This window comes from Bos grunniens, chromosome 19 (assembly GCF_055505025.1).
Source record: "Bos grunniens cultivar Pamir isolate PY7600 chromosome 19, Bosgru_T2T1.0, whole genome shotgun sequence".
Classification (NCBI taxonomy): domain Eukaryota; kingdom Metazoa; phylum Chordata; class Mammalia; order Artiodactyla; family Bovidae; genus Bos; species Bos grunniens.
The window spans coordinates 55413974-55425292 of record NC_141183.1 but is presented as its reverse complement, the minus strand read 5'-3'; the positions used below and the strand labels follow the sequence as shown (position 1 = coordinate 55425292).

General features: G+C 42.3%; 1 long non-coding RNA gene across 2 annotated transcripts; it reads right to left on the bottom strand.

The window, feature by feature from the left end:
• Positions 1-6003: 6003 nt before the first annotated feature.
• LOC147352746 (uncharacterized) lies at positions 6004-11269 on the bottom strand. Of its 2 annotated transcripts, none has more exons than XR_015148344.1 (4): positions 10710-11269; positions 7739-7833; positions 6252-6311; positions 6004-6141 (listed from the first exon to the last, which is right to left on the bottom strand). It is a non-coding gene; the product is annotated as an uncharacterized LOC147352746 (long non-coding RNA). The 2 variants fall into 2 exon arrangements; XR_015148345.1 differs by having other exon boundaries at positions 10773-11265.
• Positions 11270-11319: the final 50 nt, after the last annotated feature.

The window sequence follows — 11319 nt, the reverse complement described above, 5'->3', positions numbered from 1 at the left end:
TCCCACATTATGCTCAATTGCGTCTGAATCTTTTGCAACCCCATGGACTGTCGCCCATCAGGCTCCCTCTGTCTATGGGATTTTCTGGGCAAGAGTACTGGAGCGGTTTGCCATTTCCTTCTCCAGGAGATCTTCCCCACCCAGGGATGGAACCCATGTCTCTTTTGTCTCCTGCACTGCAGGCAGATTCTTAATCACTGAGTCACCTGGGAAGCCTTTCTCATATTATACATTTCTAGAAGAAAGACTGATTTAGGATCTGATGCACATGCTTATTTTTTATTTCCTGGAAGAAAACAAACTAGCCCTGAAATTAAGCATGCTCAAAAGTCACAACACTTCGAGAAAAGAAGCTATTTATTTATTTAAGGGAGCTACAAAGAGCCCATTACTTTCAGACAAGTAATTTATGCTTGGTGGAATTTTCATAAATAAAAATTCACTTTTACTAAATATTTTCTCGTGAAAAGTAAGGTTTGCTTCTTTGGTGCAAAGTCTGCCATGTCTATTCTTAAGAGTAAGGTTTGTGAAGCTACAGGGAGACAGATAAAGTGAACAAACTCTTTAATCAGAGAGGCGCTTGGCCTGCCTGTGAAATGCAATACCAGAAAGTAAACAAAGAGCCTTTTGCGGAAAAAGAGTGAGTTTAAATGGATCTTGCTTTTCCAATTTGAAAACATGCTCACGGTTGTTAGTAACTGAGTCAAGACATTTAAATCGTACCTATAATTTTATATCTTGACAATGACCTTTTACAAGTGTGCAGTGGGGATAAGCAGATGAGCAAAGCGATGCTCCAGAAAGAGCATTGCAGGTAATTGAACATAAAATGTGTTGCAATCTGATAACATTAATAATATGCAATCCCTTCTTTATATCTAGTGCACAGTTCATTTGGCCAGAGTCTAACTAAAGCACTCTGTAAACGTTCGCGCACGAATCTTGCAGCAAACCTATGAGGTAAGCAGCTCTATTTTCATGCGTTTTTTAAGTATCTTTGTGAAGTGAAGTGAAAGTCGCTCAGTCGTGTCTGATTCTTTGTGACCCCATGGACTACAGAGTCCATGGAATTCTCCAGGCCAGAATACTGGAATGGGTAGCTTTCCCTTCTCCAGGGGATCTTCCCAACCCAGGGATTGAACCCAGGTCTCCCACATTGCAGGTGGATTCTTCACCAGCTGAGCCACAAGGGAAACTCAAGAATACTGGAGTGGGTAGCCTATCTCTTCTCCAAGGGATATCTTCCCAACCAGGAATCGAACTAGGGTCTCTTGCATTGCAGGTGGGTTCTTCACCAACTGAGCTATCAGGGAAACCCAAGAATCTCTGTATTAGTCATTTATTCTGTGTAACAGACTAGTCCAAAACTTAGTAGTTTCAAACAAGTATTAAATGTCTCTGAGGGGCAGGAATTGGGTGTGGCTTAGCTGGAAAGTTCTGGCTCCAGGTTTCTAGGGAAGTTCCTGTTGAGTGTGAGCTGGGGCAGCTATCATCTGAAGGCTGGGGTGGGGCTGGCAGATGCTGCTTTAAGGTGGTCTCACAATTCTGGCAGGCTAGTTCAGGTTGCCGACAGGAAACTGCAAGTCTTCTCCACGTGGGGCTGTCTATCAGGCTCTTTGAGCATCTTGACGGCATGAAAGCTGGCTTTCCCTAGAGTGACCTGAGAGATGGAGCCAGGCGGGAGCCAGGTGCCTTTACTGATCCAGCCTTGGAGTTCATCCACCATCATTTCCTCCACATTCTATTCATCAGAACCCAGTGACTAAGTACAGCCCACGCTGGGGGACCCGGGGTGGGGGTGGGAAGATCAGGCTCCACCTCTTGCAGCAGGACCAAGATACTTTAAAACCATAGTGACCCACAGTTTACAGATGGGGTACTGGAGACTGAGGGTGGCTTTTCCGCTCAAGGTCGCCTGGCTACTAGAAGAACCTCCATGTGGGGCAGCAGAATGCTTTGTTTCCCTTCTGCTGTGCCATCCACACACAAAACAAACCAGAAGACCCCACATTCCTGAAATCCTGCACACAAATCCCGAATCTGCCTTTTTAAACCAGCCAAGATCTTGCAAAAGCAGCGGGCGGCTTTATGTTTGGAAGCAGATGAAATGGACACAAGATTGGAAGGTAGGAGTCAGCTTTCTTCTTAATCAGCTCAGCGACCTTGAAGGGAAAAAAAAAAAAACAAAAACACTTCTCTCAGGGCCGGTTTCCTCCTTTGTCAAACAAGACCGGGCTAGCTGAGCGGTTTCCAAACCTAGCGGGCCACCAAAGTCTTCTGGGTAATAAAAGGCCCTCCGGCCTCACATTAACTCTACCAGGTCACAATCTCCAGGAACCTTCAGAATGAAAAAGCTCCCCAGGAGTCCCACGGACGGCTGTGCAGACAACTGGGAACTGTTCACCTAGATCACTGCTCATGTTTCCAGCTCTGACTTTACTTAACTCCTCTCGTCTGACTGGATGTGCCCAGGTAAATCATTAGTTCCGAATCCACACTACAATTATCAGGGACATTTTTTAAAAAAAGAAAAAGGAGATGTCTGGGGCTCTCCTCAGACAAAATAAATCAGACAATCTGGGGTGGGGCCCAGAGATTATTATGGTCTGTTTGTTTCATCAGTGTGTTTTCAAATAGGCATGTTCAACCTTGGTGGCACATTAGAATCACTTGAGAAGTTTTAAAAAAGATCACTGCGCACACTGTCTCCCAGAAAAATTAAATCAGAATCTTGTGGGTGGAACCAAGTATTTTAGTATTTTAACCAAGAACTTCAGTATTTTATGAAGTTCTCCAGGGATTATAGTGAATAGCTACACTGACCACTATTTGCCTCATTTGAGATAATTCTAATGGTGCCTTACCAATAGACTATTGTTCAGAAAAAAAATAGATTCCAAAATCCTAGATGCCACAGTATTCTAAGAAAAAATGAATCTGGAATGGAAGATACGAAAAATTAAATGGAAGTGAGTTTCCATTTCTGGCAATATGGCAGACTAAATAACTTCAAAATCCTCCTACTATAAATACTGGTTTATAAATAAACACCATGTATAAATATTGGTCGGAGAAGGCAATGGCACCCCACTCCAGTACTCTTGCCTGGAAAATCCCACGGACGGAGGAGCCTGGTAGGCTGCAGTCCACGGGGTCGCTAAGAGTCAGACATGACTGAGCAACTTCACTTTCACTTTTCACTTTCATGCATTGGAGAAGGAAATGGCAACCCACTCCAGTGTTCTTGCCTGGAGAATCCCAGGGGTGGAGGAGCCTGGTGGGCTGCCGTCTATGGGGTTGTACAGAGTCGGACACGACTGAAGCGACTTAGCAGCAGCAGCATAAATATTGGTCAAGATGCAGTAAACACCCATTCAAATGAGCTCATGGGACAAAAGCAAACGTCTCTAGTGCCAGAAGCAAGAGGGTGATGACAGCAAGGAGGAGGTGAGCAAAGAGGAGGCTGTGGAGCTGGCTGCAGGCAGGTGTGCTGGGCCTTGAAAGGCTGGAATGGAAAGGAGCATCAGAATGGAAAGGAGACTGCAGTTTCTATCTGTTAAACTGGGGAGATGGAACCGAGATCCCCAGATAAATCTGGAACCCTCAAAGGGATGAATCACTACAGAAATAATTCACTGGAAGAAAATCTCCCTAGTGGCACAGGGAGACAAGAAAATTTGTCTTGGCGTAAGTTAAAAGTGGAGAGGAGTCTTTGCTGAGAATTTGGGACTATAGCCCAGTGTTCTGGGCTGTAATTTACCCAGAAACTGGAACTGAAATTTACCTCTCCTGTATGGTCCAGGAACCCCAAAGGTGAAAAATAAAGATAAAAATACTGACCCAACACTAATCTACAAAACATACGTGGATACAATCCACCATAACCAAGATGTAGTAGATGTGAGTTTCAAGAACCTCAAACAACAGAACTATCAGACAGACTGTAAAATAAGTAAGTTTAAAATTATCAGACATAAAGAACATTTGGAACCACGAGAAAATTACGTAACTATTAAAACAAAAAAGGGAGATTTGAAAGATGACTAAACAGAACTTTTGGAAATGACACATCGAGTCATTGAAATGAAAAGCTCAATGGATGAGTTACACAGCAGATTAGACATAGCTAAGGAAAAAATAGCAAATGGATCTGAAGAAAACGTTTAAGAAGCAGCACAAAGGGTCAAAGTGATAGAAGGTTCGAGAGAAAAGTTCAGGGTATGTTTCGCGGAGGGGCTTCTCAGGTAGCTCAGTGGTAAAGAATCTGCCTGCCAGTGTAGGAGATACCGGAGACTTGAGTTGGATCCCTGGATCAGGAAGATGCCCTGGAGGAGGAACTGGCAACCAGCTCCAGTATTCTTGTAAAATTCCATGGACAGAGGAGCCCGGCGGGCTACAGTCCATGTGGCTGCAGAGAGTGGGTCACAACTGAGCGACTGAGCACACACACACTGCATAGAAAGACAAGGTGCATTACACACCTAACACGAGCACAGAAGGACAGAACAGAGAGAGTGCAAGAGAGACGGGATTTACGTAGATGGTGGCTGACGGTTTTACAGATCTGATCAAAAACATGCATGCTGAGATTTTTGGATATGCAGTGAATCTTGAACCATATAAACAAAAGAGATTCACACCTGAACACAGCATGGTAAGAATGCAGGAAGCCAAAGACAAAGAGAAAAATCTTAAAACCAGAAAGAAAAAAGATTACCGACAAAGGAATGACATTTGGACTGACACCAAATGTCTCAACAATAAATAAAAACAAGAAGACATGACATATTTTTTTAAAAAGTGCTAAAGGGTAAAATAACTTTCAATCTAGAATTCCACACCCAGAGAAATCATCATTCAAGGGTAAGAGTGAAATAAGACAATTTTATACTAATGGAGAAAGCATGTCACTCACATAACCTCCCCCCAAACCCAAAAAACTATTAAAGGATATGTTTCAAGGGAAAGGGCTGGTACCTAGAAAAAAGGGAGAAAAAGGTGCCAGAAACAAAGATGAAAAAATTGGTAAATACAGGCAAATCTAAACAATGTATAAAACTAAGATGACAGCAGTGATTAAATTTAGGGGTATAAAAACCAGGTGGGTCTAAAATAAGAAGCAATCACACGGAAGAGGGAGAATGCAATTGAAGTTGAATAATTAATTCTCTGCTTGGTTTTAGAGTTTTAGGGAGGCTGTATTAAGTGTACATGTTAAAAATTGTAAAGTAATCACTAAAGGAACAGAAATATATCTTACAACTCCAAAACTAGTTAAAGAGGAAAAGGGGAAAGAAGAATTCTTCATCAGTTCAATAGAAGAAAAGAAAGGAAGTAAACAAAAAACCTAGAGAAAGCAAAATAAAGGGCACAAAATTGAGACACCCGTTCCAAATGTCAGAAATCAGTAGATCAACAGGCTGTCTTATACACTGCTGCTGCCGCCGCTGCTAAGTCACTTCAGTCGTGTCCGACTTTGTGCGACCACAGAGACGGCAGCCCACCAGGCTCCCCCGTCCCTGGGATTCTCCAGGCAAGAACACTGGAGTGGGTTGCCATTTCTTTCTCCAATGCATGAAAAGTGAAAAGTGAAAGTGAAGTTGCTCAGTGGGGAGGACAAACTAGAAGAGCAGCTCTGGAAAACAATTTGGCATTATTTTGCATCAGATACCTCATGACCCAGTAGTGACTCCAAAGAGAAATTCTTGCCCACATACACTAGAAGACAAGACGGTTTATCAACCACTGCTTGTAAAAGCAAAAAACTGGAACAACTCAAAGGCCTATCTATGACAAGAAAGTGAACAAAGTAATCGGTAGCACAATCAGAAAAGTACCGAACTACAACCAGATGCAACAATCTAGTTGAATCTTACTAAAACCATGTGGACTAAAAAAGATAGCCCTTAGAACATTCTCATAAATTTTAAACCAAGTGTATGATAAAAATTTGGTAAAACTTTTTAAAGAGCAAAAAAGAAGAGTACATACAAGATTGAGACTGGCAGTTTCTTTAGGTGAGCAAACGGGGGAGGAACGCACAAGGAGTTGTCAGTCACCGTTGCTGTTTTAGTCTCTGGTTGAATAGCAGGTTTATAAGTGTTCATCATAGGAAAAAATGAAATAAGGCCATGGATATACCTATGATGAGAGTATATTTATGCCAGAGATTGTAACTAATACAGTTTTGTGCCTCCAAGGTTCATTAAAAATATCAGTAATTACATTAAATGTAAATGAGCTATACTTACCAGTCAACCCAATAAATAAAGGAACAAGGTCCAATTGTATGCTGTTTATAGGAAACTTACCTAAAAATTAAAGACATAGAAAGGTTGAAAGCAAAAAGATGGAGAAAATTATGCCAGACAAATGCTAACGAAAGTTAGAGTAATTATATTTACTGCAGGCAGAGTAGACTTTAAAGCAAAAAACACTAGAGTTAAAGATCATCTGTGCATATATTAAAGAAATAATCGCTATGAAAACACAAAGCAAAATGAGGACTAAAATGTAAAAAATAGAAAATTGTAGTCATATTAGGAGATTTTCACAGCCCTTTTTGATGTACCTTATCAAATACTTTCAAAATACAGAGAAAAATTTGAAGGATTTATAGGAGGCACTGGCAAATGTAGTCATATAAGGACGTTTTAATGTAATACTATAAAAAGTGATAGATATTAGTAAGGCTACAGAAAATCTAGATAACATAATTAACAAGCTTGGTTTAATAGATTCATATAGAATGCTATATAACAAAGTATACACATTCTTTTTAAGACCACATGGAGTATTTATAAAAACTGACTATTTACCAAAGCAAATCTTGACAAATAATAAAGAATCTCCTTTACAGACCACCTCTCTGAAGTCAGACCAGATTTTTAAATAATTAAAAATCAAAACAAAAACTTGTGTTTAGAAATGTAAAAATGTATGTGTATTAAGGCAAAGAAGAAATCATACTTGAAATCTAAACATTCTTTGCCTGGGATGGTAATAAAATTCCTATGTATCTTGTGGAATGTAGTTTGAGTGACACTTGGAGTGAAATCCATAGCCTTAAATGTTAAAAATAAAAAACCCAGAAGGCTGAAAATTAATTACTTAAGCCAGCAAGAATTTTTTTAAAGGCAACAAAATAAATCCAGAGAATAGAACAAAGAAAATATGATACATTAACAATACACAATTTTATTTTTATATATGGTATATATTCTTATATGTAATAACATAATATATATATATGAGTAAAAATTAATGAAACAAAAAATAGTATTAACCAAATTAAAAGTTGATTCTCTGCAAACACTAGTAGAAAGTAGAAAGAATCACTAGATCAAAATAGGGAGATCTCAGACACAATGGATCCAGAAAAGACACATACAATAATATATGGAATGCAAAAAAATGGAGAGTATGGATAGATGCAGCAGAGATGAGAATATATTAAGTGAAAACTATGAACATCATTTTGTTAATAAATCTGAAAACCTAGATGGTATGGATAATTTCCCTGAAAAATATGAGTAAAAATTGAGTCAGGAAGACTATAAAATCTATAAAGAGATCCACAGGCATCAAAGAAATGGAATCAGTAGTTAAAAACCAACCTAGGAAATGTTTCTCTCAGAGCCAGACATTTTACCAGCTAGTTCTACCAAACAGTCAAGGAACACATAATTCCAGTTTTATACACACTGTTCAAGAAAATGGAAAAAGAAGGAACACTTACCAGTTCATTTTTTGAGGCCAGTATAACCAGAGAAAGGCAACATGAGAAGGCAAAACTGCAGCCTGATTGACTTATGGACGTGGATACAAAAGTTCCTACAATGAAATTAGACGTTGTCCTTCCTTCATTCAGTCTTTCATTCGTTCAACAAATATTTGCTGGGCGTCAACCATGCATTAGTGGGCTCTGTGCTAATATTAATACTTGGAGAGCAGAAATGTTTGAGAGCTTATGGCTTAGTGGAGGAGACAAGCAATGAAGCAAATGATCACACAAAGTAGGGTACACAGAGGACATTTTGGCAGGATAACAGTGCATACTGAAGGGGATTCAGCTGGGTCAGAGGTCAAGGAATACTTTCCAGACATATTAGAGGAGTTAAGAACTGATGTGGGAAGGGTGTTTAGGAGGCAACTTCAGGGGCTCTAGTGGGAGATCTGAGATGCAGTAGCAGGAAAGGTGAATTTGAGAGACATTGTGGAAGTAAAACCAACAGGGATTCGTGATGGATTGCACATGGGAAGGTGTCAGCCTGGAAAGGAGCCAACCTTGTCTCTAAGATGCCTGGGGCTCTCTTTCTGTTCATCAAGAGAACTTATAAAGAGGTCCACGTTTGGGGAAATGAGCATGTGTTTTTGGACAAGTTGAGTTTGGGATATCTTTAGGAAGGCTAAATGTAAATGATGAATAGGAAATTAACCAGTCTGGAGTTCCGTGGGGAGATCAGGCTAGAGATTTTAATTTGACTGGCATCAGAAGGTAGGTGGCATTTAACCCAACCTTCGGAGAATCTCAAATAAATAAGGGTGTATAGCTGAGGGAGAGAATGAACACCACTATTTAAAGGAAAAGCAGAGGAGGAGAAGTGAGAGCAAAGAGAGGAAGAGAGGCTGGAGAGGAAGGAGGCAAGTCAGGAGAATGCGGGCATCAAGAATGCCAAGGGAAGAGTGAGTTACGAGAAGGGAGTGCCCAACAGTGTCATGAGCTACGAGGCTTTAAGAGGGTGGAGGACTGGTGTGCTCCTAGGACTCTCCTGACCCTGGCGCTATATAAGCTGGAATAAGCTGGAGGAGAAATGCATGATAATAAACTAAGAGAAGCAAGAGAGACGTTTTTGGACATCGAGACTTTTCCTGGAACCGCTCTATGGTTACGGGTACGCGACTCCATTCATGTGCCCAAACTCAGACCTTTAGACCAAGAGGAATAAATGTTACTGCACGTGTTAGAAGTAAATAAAACAACGTAGTATTAGTGATTTAAGATCTACTTTTCTCTTTATAACTGCATGGCTAGCTCCTCTCTCGGTTTAATTCAGTTCAGCTTGTGTAGGTCTACAACAGGGAACAAGGGCACTTCACTCTCGCCTTGTAAAGGACAGAATAAACATACATGCAGCAGAACCAAAGGGCATGACACTGATGACCAGACCCCCTTTAGGGAATTGACGGGTGGGGGTAGGGTGTAAACTGGTAAGCTTTGCTCCTCTGGGCCCTGATGTAAAATGAGGGGGCTGGCTCAGGACAGGCCTTTCCAGCACCAATCACCTGTGGTTCTAAGGTAAAAATCCGCCACAAAATCCCATGAGCTCTGTTGTCTGCATTTTGTTATTGAGAATAGTCATAATAAGCAATCATCATAATCATAATAACAACTGGGTTTTCAACACATGGGACCCCAGATGATTTGGGAAGCAGCTTGGAATGAATTGGAAAATGCCTGGGCTTCTGGTTTAAAGTTTTAAAGTGCTTTCTAAAAATTGTATGAAGGACTGATATAATTTTGGCCACCTGATGTGAAAAACTCACTCACTGGAAAAGACCCTGATGCTGGGAAAGACTGAAGGCGGGAGGAGAGGGGATGACAGAGGATGAGATTGTTGGATGGCATCACTGACTCCATGGACATGAGTCTGAGTAAACTCTGGGATTTGGTGATCGACAGGGAGGCCTGGCTGTGCTGGGGTCCATGGGGTGGTAAAGAGTCCGAAACGACTGAGCAACTGAACTGAACTGAATCATTGATAATAAGCACAACCCATATAGGAGTGCAATGAAAAAGGGACTTTTACATGTGTTCATTTCAATCACTTCCCTCACCCTAAATCTGTAAAGGATAGAATTACCCCAATTGAGGAGACAGGGAGATTAAGGCTTTGGTTGATGTTGGGATTTTTCAGATAGTCTGCTTTTCCAAGACCCACAGTGGACCCGGTGCAGTTTTGGTGTTGAGTGTACCTCATTGTGTCCTAATTCCAGGAAAATGAATGGAAAACTGTTAATTGGGCATCAATTCATGCTTAACATTACTTTGGTACTTGATGAACCACAACTTTATGTTGCCCCTCATGCCATATTAACTCAATTTATTGTAATAATTTAAAACAATAAGGATAATTATATCCTTATTGTTTTAAATACTCTATAAATTGAATCCAGCCTGAATTTGGCCAGTCTGAAATCAGCTGGAAAAGCATGCCATGTTTCTGGGAAGCTACAAAATCGGTTTTTACAAGTTTTCAGTGCCGGCAAAGATCAACACCAGCATTTATTAAGCGTCTACTGTGCGCCAGGACCTGTGCCGCACCACACTGCTCCCAAAGTGGCGTGGGTGTGTTTGAAGCCTTCTGCCACCTTCAGCCACGTCCCCAGATGGTGGGGGGCTTGGGCTATTTACGTCTAGTGCATTTTACTATCTCGGCATAAAAACAGAATAAAACAATTATATATCTATTATATCTATTATATATATATATATATATATAAAGCACAAACGGGATGGAGAGGGGTTTTCTGAAATAACCACCCTTTCCGGCCCTCCCAGAGATGCTCTCAAAACTATTTCTTACTATACAAAAAATTTTGACTTAAACTCCAATCATTTGACCTTGACCCCTATAAAACCTATTTTATTATATTTTTTAAAGCGCCGTCTGATTAACGCGGAAACCCTTCCTTCGGCCTTTTCTCACCACTGGAATCGCGTCCGTTTCCTCAAAGTTCCAAAATAACCTTCCCCGGGCACGGATTCGTACCTCTGCCGGGGAAGGGCGGGGAGCCGCGCAAGACGTGCCGGTGTGGATCGAGAGCCAGACAGAACTTCCAGCGCGAAAGGAAAATAAAACTTGTGGCTGGGGTTTGTGCGGAGGGTGTCCGCACCATCCTGAAAGCCCCCCGCCCCCCGTTCTGGGGGTCTCCGGGAGCGCCCAAGGAGCGCCAGGGTTTGGGTTTGATCCCGACGTCCTTGACCTAAATTTCTGCGCGGCGGCTGGAAAAAAGGGCGCAGAGGCGGGCGGGCGGCGGTTGCCATCCCCGGATCCGGGCGGCCGGGGACCGGGAACTTGGATGGAGAGGCCGAGCTGGAGGGGTGGGGGGCGTCTCGTCCCCGGCTCGAGCGAGCAGGCAGGCAGGCAGCGAGCTCCCCGCGCCTCCCCCTTTCCCGGCGCTCCCGCCCCCCGCAGCCCATGTGACCCCGGGGAAGTCGGGGTGCGCCCCCCCAGCGGCCGGCCCGCCCGGAGGCGGGGCCCCCGTGGGCGCGGGGCGCGCGGGCCTCCCCCCGGGTCCGGGCGCTGGGGCCGGGGG